A 10,477-nucleotide genomic window follows, 5' to 3' on the forward strand; every position below is an offset into this window, starting at 1 on the left:
ACTGAGAGCAATCAATGAGATAGTTAGGTTCTCAGCATAAGAAAACAGTTGATCTTTGCCAAGTAAAGTTTCTTTTCAAATAATTTTTCCTCACAACTGAGCTACTCATGAGATTACCTCTCTCCAACATCCTAAGAAAACACACTATATGATCCTCAAGTCATTCTGGTTGTGGGAAAGGGATAGTAATGTAAAAATATTCCTACAAACAAACAATGAAACGGAAAATAGAAACAGGCAGACATTAGAATGCATTAAGAGTAACCAGGCCTTGGCATCAGACATCAAACTCACTCTTTGGCATCAGTCATCAAGGAAAAAAGCTACTGCTTACCAGAGGCTGACTGCACACAGGAGAAGTTGCACTGATCAAAAGTTATCTCTAAATTTCAAGTTTTATAAATTCTAAGTGAATCCCAGGCCGTTTATTCAGAATTGCTTTATTTTTCACTGTCTTGAAGGGGAAAAATTGTGCGCGCTTTCATTACTAACCACTAGATGTCACTCCTCCCACTTTGCTCTCATGCCTACACCCTCTAACATTTTTACCCGAAAAAATGCAAAGTAATCACTCTACAGAAACACAGACAAATGAACAAATACGGCACAAAGCTTTCACAAATATAGCCTCTTTGCAAGCCTGAAGTAAAACAATTGTAGCTTCCAAATACTCACAGGTCAAGGTGTTCTGGAGTTGAGGCTTAGATTCAGCACCACCTCCAGTTGGAGAGGGTGAAAAATATAATCTCTGTAGTTATAGGTACAGATTTATTAACTCTCCAATCAATTTCCAGTTCAAGCATTAACGAAGTGGACAACTTCAGTGGAAAGCAACATGTCTCAAGCCTCTGCAGAGTCCATTATACTCCCAGTGTGTAAGCTTTGAGCCCTGCAGTATATTCCGTATATGATATTCTCTTAGCAAACTTACTTTTTCAGTCCAAAGCCAGCTAAAAAAAAAAAACAACACAGCTTTTTGAACGACAATTTAACTCCCATGTAAATCCAATGCTACATCCAACATCTTCAGTAACAAATTTGCTCCTCTGTATGAATAGATGGCATCAAGCATTGTCAATGTGATACCTACAAAGAAGTGTAATGTATTAGTGAATGCAAAAGTATCATTACTAGATTAGCAGTTTTCAGCAAACCAGGGTAATAGTGAAAAACTCACAGTAAAATTCTTTAAGGACAAGGCTGGATTTGTCGTAATTTGGCTGGGATTCTCTTCAGAATACTTCCTGTGCATTGTTTTCTGGTCCTTGTTTGGCATCCTAACGTGCCAGTTTTCCTCTAAGGAGACACACACTGGAAGGAAGCAAAGAGGAAAGCCTGAGACTTTAGTAAAACAAAAGCAGAGCTGTATTCTAGACCACTTTCACATTGGGAAGTGCATTTTCTTTTCTTATGGGTCTGTATGTTTCATCTCTGGAAAATAAACTTGAAAAAGAAGCCAAGAATAAAGGTCCCACTTGTAAATCATCTTGTCTGAGCATCTCCACTTTGAACGGTTAATCCCGAGGCTCTGCACCAACCTGGTTAAATTTAGGCCTTCAAAACTCAGTATTTTTTAACAAACTGGAAGTGCACAAACACTCTTGAACTCAAGTGACATGCAAATAAGGACACTAGTACAGACTCTCAGGTCCTTTTCTTGTGCCACATATAACTCAAGAGTTTGCAGAGGCTCAGTTTGGAGAAGGAAATGCTGCCAGCTCCTACAATGCTTTTGAAAAAGTTTTGTTCTCTCCACAAGCTTTTCCACTTTTCAGTCAGAGAATTGTTCTGCCTGTTACAGGAAGTTTTAATGGAACCAAATTTAAAAAATTGCATTTGGACTATTTCAGCTGTTCTCTACATTTAGTGCTGATGTTACTGCTAAGGCAAAAGGTGGGATTTTGGCATCAGGAACACACTGCAGCTGCACCTACTATCGCTCCAGTTTCCTCCCATTTCCCATGCTTTCAAAGACGAGATAGAACACTACTGACTAATGCATTGTGCAACTAAGAAAATGCTTCCACACTGCAGACAGCACAAAAAAAAAATAACACTATCTTCAAAGTAACACCATATTCACATCCTTGTCAGTTAATAAGTTGGATATAGTAGGACTATGAATTATTAACAGGTGCAGGGGGAAGGGATCAAGAACCAGGAGATTAACACTGACAAGAAGAGTGTACTATTTCTTAATAGAGATAAACCCAATGAAACATTTTACTAATATTCTTCTAATACTTTTCTCAATGTATAACAATTCCTTTCAATCTATGAGATAATAGGGCAGATCAATGCATCCCTGCTCTGACTTCAATAAAAGCAAGGTGGAAGTCCGATCCATCAAAATTTTATTTGCATTTCCAACAGTGAAAAACAAACTAAGCCTTTCTTTAGCATAATTGATCCCATTCCAACCAATTCTCTCCAGTCCCCCCGAGACCCATCTTGTTATAGGAATTAACCCACTTTCAAAAAAACATTGAAGAATTCTTTCCAGATGCACAGAATTTTTATTCACTTTCAATTTACATAGCCTAGAAACAAAATTAAAGAAGCTTGGCTTGCTGCTTAGGAGAAAACTCACATTAAGTCCCTACACTGCCAGTGGCTTCCTATGTCATCTTGGACAATTGATTCAGGACAAGTTTACACCTGACAGCAGAGAACGATGCAGAGCTCTGAGCTGCGGGTTCTCAAGCCAGAGACCACACGTGGCACAGTGCTGCCGTACCAGCAGGAACCAGAGTCAGCACACCGAGGTGGTGCTAAAACAGCTGGCTCACTCCACTGAGAGCAATGCTCTAGGTTGGTGATTATGCAGCCTGCTCAGGTGTCTTTTCACCTACAGTGAAAACACGTGCTTAAGTTCTCTATGACATTTCTCCATTTGCAGAATTGGAAGAGTAGCACTTCCATGTTTTGCAAGGATGTTGCAGGCATACAAACAAGAGAACTGGGGAAGCAGACAGAACAGAGTACCAGAGAGAAGAGAATGCAGTGTAGATCTCTGAAGCCCATGGAACACTTCAAAGTTTCTTTGCTGCAATAACTTTATCCCAGGCTTCAGAAAAAAAAATAAAATCTATTACCGCTAAATGACAGTTAAAACTGGAAACACTAAGGATCAAGCTGTGAACAGAAAACTGCTCAGGACCAATCTGAATGAGAAAATAGTTAATCAAAAATGTCTTGAGGAAATAGCTTTGCTCTTGGGAAATGCCAGTTTATTGAAACTTCTTGAAGAAAAAAAGTTTCTGCTCAGAGCATTTTCTTCTGATCAAACCAAAAGGGAGAGGCACCAATTCCAGAATGTATTGACAATCTGCAAAGGCAAAGACAAGACAGACTTAAGTTCGAACCGCATGTGTGACAAGACTTCGCACAGGGAACTGAACCTAAGGCTTCAGACAAGTTGGTGACCTGGCTAGTTTGGGAGTAGTGTCTTTTGTACACATAATGGAATGCTCACTCTGAACCATATAAGAAATACTCACATTATAGCCCAAGGTCAGCACACCTGTTTGGATGTGAGAAATGTATGCTTAAATTTCTATTTCATACAAAGTATTGTTGGGATTTGAAAGCAGTTTTTCCAAAAACCTAAATAAATACCCTGCATGTTGGTGCACTCATTATTCTGGTTCCAGTTAATCCTTTCAGAGGTGTCTGTTCTGTACGAGTGCAGAACAGGAAAAAAGTTTTATGGGACAGGAGCCCGTTTCCTCTCCACCTCTAGAAAAAATATCAGACAGATAGAAAGGAAATTAAGAATTTTATGATAAACCTTCTAGCTTTATACAAAAGCTAACTGGAGAAGACAATGACCTTTAAAATCAGGTACACTTATTTTCAATTTATGTTCCACCATTGTTTTGCTAGTTTTTAACTGAGCTATATCTGTTTAGCATTCATATAGAAGAAAGTTCTATTAACTCTTTCGTAACTCCTAAAACTGGAGCTTGCCACTCTCCTCAGAAAACAAAGCCCCTTTTCCTTACCAGTTAAGTAGAATACTTCATACTTGTTAGCTGTTTAACTTCCTTTCACTGAAGTTTAACGTGAAACCATATCAGGCTATGGTCTTCAAAGGAGATAGCTGAACTGCAGAAAGCATTTCCACTTACAGCTCTTTCAGTTGTCACACAGGTATCATAGTGCTTTTTCTGTTCCCTATTTGGATGAATAAATCTTCAGATGCCAGTTCTGCATACAACTCAAAACTCTAGCTTTTGGTCTCACACACTGCCCCTAAGCTGGGGTAGCAGAGAGCACACAAGATGATGGGCTGTTTGCTTCCCTTCTCAACCCTGAAACTCCACACCCAAGCCCTCTACAAGTCCCTTTCACCAAGCAGAGTTGTTAAGAACAAATCAGAAACTCTGAACAAAACAATCCAATTGTAAAGTTCCAATCACTATCTATAGTTCTCTCCTTGTTCCAGCAAGTCCTAACCTGTCAGCCTTCTTGAGTGCCAGCATGAACCTCCACATGTTGGATGATGTGTGACTAGTTTATCAATCGTGTGACAGACAGGGCAGGGAATGCCATGCCACTATGTGCTGGGTTACGTGACAAAGTAAGGTGTGATAACTCAACAGGCCAACAATAAAGGATGATAAATGCAGAAGTTTCACAAATATTTGCTGACATTTGATAACTTGAATGGATCTAAATCTCCTCTCTCAGATCTGACCTACACAGGAAAAGTAATCAGTATGACTGCAGACTGCACCTGAATAGGAAAGTGTGTGGAGTCACTGCATCAGTCTGTGATGAAAGCATTCTTAGCTGCCCACAGAATAGGCCTATTCTGGCACTGCTATGCCAATCCATCTCCCAGACAGACTAAAGGTTACATCAGCTTTGCAATCAAATAACAGAAGATTTGTTGTTATCTTCCAAGACACTCCTGATTAGAACTGAGGCAAGAGCAGAATTAGGGGCAAAGGTAGAACTCCTGCCCTGGGCAAAGATCTGCTGCAACGTATGCATACTGCTCAACAGTATACTGATCTCACAATGGTTTTCTGCACAGCAGAGAATTTCATCGCACAGAGATATTTGTATGATCAGGCTAAAGGCAGTTGTGAGCTGGAGAAAACTAAACACAGATAGAGGAAACATCACACAAATGAAAAATACCACTTAAACCACGATTTTCAACCCTCTATCTTTAACTGAAAGCAGCTTTAAAAAAAAAAAACAAACCAAACAACACACAAATCAATCAAACACATAAAAAAGGTAGTTCACCTGATGTGTAAAAAAGATTCTACAGAGAAAACTTCCATTAAGCCACTCTGCTCTGATTTTCTAACCTGATACACATTGTTTCTCTCATTTAAGCGCAGCAACTAGAATCCAAGAGGCTGTTTCCATGAGCAAGGGTCATTCACGGAAATGAGCTTACTTCACTTCAAGAGAGCCCTTCAAATCAGTAAAACCTCTCCCCACCCTCAGCGGTCAATGCATTAGGCCATTGATTTCCAGGCAGAGAAGAAAGGGCCATAAGGGATTTTAACAGGTCATATAGGTCCTTTGCCCTCCTCCCAAAAGCCAGATAAACTCCAACTAAGTAACTCCTGACTGATGACTGCTGAACAACTCTTGGAACTTTTCAAGGATATGGACTCTCTATTTTGCTGAGGCCCTTTCCTCCAGTCTTTCACCGTCCTTATAGAAAGTTTTTTCTAAAATATAACCTGAATCTTCCTCATTACATTTCAAACATATTACTTCTTGTTCTATGCACCATAGAAGTATAAGACATGCATTTTACTTATTTAAAGACTGTACACTCTTAGGCTTCTCTTCCTAAGAGAAGACTTAAATTCAATTCCCCTACTTATTCCACACAAAAACCAAGGTTCGTGCAAATATGTTCATAGAACTGTGAAGTACTGTGAATACAAATTAACACTGTATCTCACATAATGATTTTGCACAGAGAATTCACAGCTAAAAAGCTATACAGGTTTCCTTCCCACCTCTTCACTGAGCACAGCAGCTTTGCTAACCTGTCAGACCAAGGCCATCCTGAACTCCAGCATGACATCCCTCCCAGCCCACGCCTCTCGGCAACGGACTCAGCTAGACACCACAGGGCCCAAGCACAGTCAGACAGCTGCAAACCTCACTTCTCACCCTTCAGCTCCTCACCTCCTCTCATAACTGCCACCAGCAGAGTCAAGCCTGGATGAAAATATGTGAATCTGAAGGAAGTTTCCTGCAGATTTCCTACAGGTGAAAAGGAATGCGTGATACACGGGAATAAAACTCTCAGGAGAGGAGCCCTCACAGAGTATGTTTCAAGCTATACAGTGTGATACAGAGGCTCTGAGTGGCTCTGTTGCAAAGTTCTGAAAATCAGTTTAGACAAACTACAGGTGCCTTTGAAAGACACATTCCAAAAACACAGAGAATTACATAGAATTAATATGTAAAAAACACTGAAAGAAATTCAATGGAGCTAAATAGCACTCCAGGAAATAGATTCAGAAAGATGCTGATTTGTTATGAGGCTTTTCACTGAGACCTTGTAGGAATATAGAAAAGGAAACCTACTCCAAAACAGTTATAAAAAATGAAATTAGCAGCACAGAGAGGCTTAGATCACAAAGAGTTAGGCCAAGGCAGATAAAGACAGCATAACCTCTGCTGATGCTCTAAGCAACATCTAGTGCTATATGAAGGGTTCTAGCTCACGTTAAGAAAATGTTATGCTAACTAAACTACGGAGTCAGTGGCCTAAAATTGCTGTCAAGAACTTGGAATGTCTGGTAAGCGTTTTAATTGCTCCTACACAAGTTCACAAAGACACTACTTAAAGAATGGTCTGGTGCTTTTTAAGATTTATTTTAAAAAAAAAAAAGACAGCATAATAACAAATGATTGGCAGAAATAAACAAAAATTGATCAAAATGTAAAAGATATTACAAAACAGAACGTCAACACTATCACTTACTATCTATGTTTACAGAAACAAATTTTGGATCCCCTCCAATAGAGGCAAAACTCCCAATTCACCCAGAAAAGCACAGAATTTCTTTTTCAAGAGCTCTCTATGCCATTTGAAGACTTTTAACAATTTTTTTTACATCTTATGAAATAACTTTATTCAAATAAGTGCTGACTTGATTTCAATCCTTTGTCAATGTTATTTATTCTTTCACTAACAGCAAATCTTAACTCTGTCTTAACAAAGCTTTACCCATTTAAACCAATCTCAGGTGTGATTCACACAGAGTGCCTGTGCAGGCTTCCTCTACAGAGCACAGGCAAATTAAAGCTTTATATTGTTATTAAACAAAAATTGAATGGTCATCCGATCACGCACGCCACAGGTAACAACATTCACGGTGAAGGAAACACCAGCTGTGCAGAAGAGCCAGTAAAGTCTCTGTCCCCTGCTGTCACCTCCGTTACGTTCAGTCCCCACTGCAGGGATAGGCTCACTCGCCATGGCTGTGCTCTATTCTTTCCCGGCTACATAAAGTGCAGTGCCATTTTAATGCCTTAAAATTCTGATTCCCTGTTGCTGCCAAATTATTTAAAGTGGTGGCCAGAAAGGAGGGACACTGTCTAATGATTAACTAACAAACTGAGGCAAAAATCCCCTGACAAGCCTTATTTTGAGGCCTGGTGGTGATTATCAGCCAAAATATTATCTTCTCCAGCTGAAATTTGAGAATGTATTTCAAGGCATTAAAGATACAAGGATTGCATTTATCTTCTACTATAAAACATTAGTTTCATTTTTAGGAAAGAATAATTCTTAACTTGCTAAAAACGCCAACTAATCACTAATCTTTACAAAAGCTCTGACTGCAAATCAGAGTTACTAGCATTTCCATCTTACAGATGGAAAAGCTGAGGTGTAGAAGGCAAAGCGAATCACCAGCTGTGAATTAATGCCAGAACTGAAGCCAGCATCCTTACTTCTACAGACAGCTGTGCTTAGTTTCAACCAGGGGAGGCAATACAGCTCTAATAGAAGCATTTAAAGCCTTTGTACCCTGTCCTTTTCCCAGTACTGTTGCTGGAAATATACCTGCCATTCAACCAAAATACAGATGATGTCCCCCAATACATCTGTACACTGCCATCACATGACTGGCACATTTCCAACTCTGTGTCTGTAGAGGAACTTGGAACCACTGGGGAAGAAGGGACTAAGGACATGGGAAAGTATGAGCTTTTCTTACAAAATGTGTCCACTCAGGGGTTATAGAGTGATTTCTGCCACAGGCTTTTCTGCCTCCTTAGCTATAACAAGTTGACTTCCACCAATCTCCACTTGCTCACAGGTAAAAGGCAAAGGCAACCATAAAAACACTAAAAACTTCACTGAAGTGATAAATGAGCGCTGCTCAAGGTCCCCATTCAAGAGAAAAACACTTACTCAGTGAAGAAGTAAGTGCATGTTTCAGTATTACAGAAGTCAATGTAGGTTGCACGAAGCAATGCTGGTGATCTGTTTGGAAGGCAGAAGGAAGAAGCAAGGGCATGCATTTAGCTTAATTGTCCTAAAAGAAAATCAACCTCTCAGCAGTTTGGGCAATGTTGAGTTCAACAGAGATGCTGCATTCAAGTATTTTCCCCTCAGAAATTCTCATGCGACCATCTGTCCACAGAGCATTACAGGAAAAGTGGTATTTCTCTCTGAAATCCTCTGCCAGACTCCATAAAGGTTATACCCAGTTCTCAGGACGCATCAAATCCCATGGCAACCAGACCCAGGATGTATTTCCCTCATTCCCCGCACTGATGCTGAACAGCAGCGCCTTGTTTGGAGTGCTACATGTAAGCATTTTGAGATGGCCTTTACAAAGTTTCTCAACAGCCGAGTTGTTACTTTGTACACATTTCTTTACTCCTTGCTTAAGTTACAGAACATCCTTCTCTTGTGCTAGAGCTTTCAAAATGGATTAATATTACAGGATGGAGAGAAAACACACAGCCAGCAATCCTGCCCATAGCAAGACATAGCCCAGCTCTTATGGATAAGTGCATATCCGTTGTGTCAGGGAACACCCTGGACAAGAGCAGGCTTTCACGTCTCCTGCATTGCGTGGAGAACCTCCCACAGCTGAGCACTTCATAGCACTACAGGAGGGCTGAAACAGAGAAGCAGATGGTGACACTGGAAAAGAGAGCTCGGTCTTTCACTTGTGCATCTCCACACCTCAGACAAGGATGCACTTTGTCCCTTTCTAGGCAGAAGAGCCCTACTGGGCCATTGGATCCTGTTGGGTCTCTCTCCCATGAGAGAGACACGCTTCACGTAGCGCACCCAGAGACACAGCTCACAACCACTCTGTGCCCTTCGGTAAGTCAGAACAGGAGCGCCCCAATTACCTGCTCTGCCACCCTTCGCTTTCTACCTGGCAGCTTTATCCCACATCTTCTGTTACACGAAGCCACCCCCACGTGAAAACCTGCCTCTACCTCCACCAGGGCCACCGCCCCGGCCTCTTCCAGCCGCTCAGCTCCGGCCCGGCCCGGTCACCCCCTCGCACCTCACCCACCGACGCCTTCAGCGAAGAAGACCACGGCCCGGCCGGCACCGCGCGCAGCCGGCACCGCGCGCAGCCGGCACCGCGCGCAGCCGGCACCGCGCGCAGCCGGCACCGCGCGCAGCCGGCACCGCGCGCAGCCGGCACCGCGCGCAGCCGGCACCGCGCGCAGCCGGCACCGCGCGCAGCCGGCACCGCGCGCAGCCGGCACCGCGCGCAGGCACGAGCAGCCCCTCACGGCGACCGTTAAACGCCTTGTGGCCCCGCCCCTTGAGGCCCCGCCCCACCCCCCTCCCCGACGGCTGGCTCCCGCCCCGCCCCGCCCCCCTTATCGCCCAGCCGCAGCCGCCTGCCGGCCTTATCGCCCGCGGGCAGCGACACTGCCACCCGCCCCGGCCCCCCGCCAGCGGCGAGGCCGGCTCCGGGCACGGCGCTGGGCGTCCGCCGCAACCCGGGGCCTACGAGACCCCGCGCCGCCCGGCCTGGGGCAGAGCAGAGCGCAGGGAAGCGACGCCTGGCCCAGCCCGGCCCAGCGCGGCACCGCCCCGCCCCGCCCCGCCCCGCCCCGCGCGGGGGCTTTGTTCCCCCGCATGCAGCATCCGCCGGGCAGGCGGCTGTCCCCGCCCGCCCCGCCCCGCCCCGCGGAGCGCTCGGGAGGCGGTGCGGCGGGGGCGCCCCGGCGGCAGGCCCGCCCCGCGCGGTGCCCGCCGTCACTGCCGCGGGCGGTTGGGCCGCCGGCGCCTCCCCCGCCGCGGCGGCCTGATGCGGCACCCGACGCCGCCCCGCCTGGCTTTTTCTCCCCTTTTCCCCGAACCCCCTCCGCTTTGATATCTCCGGGGGCGAGGCGGGGGCGGTGACGCCCCGCGCCCGGTACGCCGGCCATGCGGGGCGCGGTCCCCGGCGGCGGGCGGCGGTCCCCGGCGGCGGGCGGCGGGCGCTGAGCGCGGGCGGCGGCG

The 10,477-nt window shown here is 44.7% G+C and overlaps 1 long non-coding RNA gene across 1 annotated transcript; it reads right to left on the reverse strand.

Moving 5' to 3' along the window:
- Positions 1 to 1,055: 1,055 nt before the first annotated feature.
- LOC147528610 (uncharacterized) lies at positions 1,056 to 9,556 on the reverse strand. The gene is made up of 3 exons (XR_015222197.1): positions 9,525 to 9,556; positions 1,178 to 1,311; positions 1,056 to 1,086 (listed from the first exon to the last, which is right to left on the reverse strand). It is a non-coding gene; the product is annotated as an uncharacterized LOC147528610 (long non-coding RNA).
- Positions 9,557 to 10,477: the final 921 nt, after the last annotated feature.

Source organism: Tauraco erythrolophus, chromosome 6 (genome assembly GCF_009769465.1).
Source record: "Tauraco erythrolophus isolate bTauEry1 chromosome 6, bTauEry1.pri, whole genome shotgun sequence".
Classification (NCBI taxonomy): Eukaryota; Metazoa; Chordata; class Aves; order Musophagiformes; family Musophagidae; genus Tauraco; species Tauraco erythrolophus.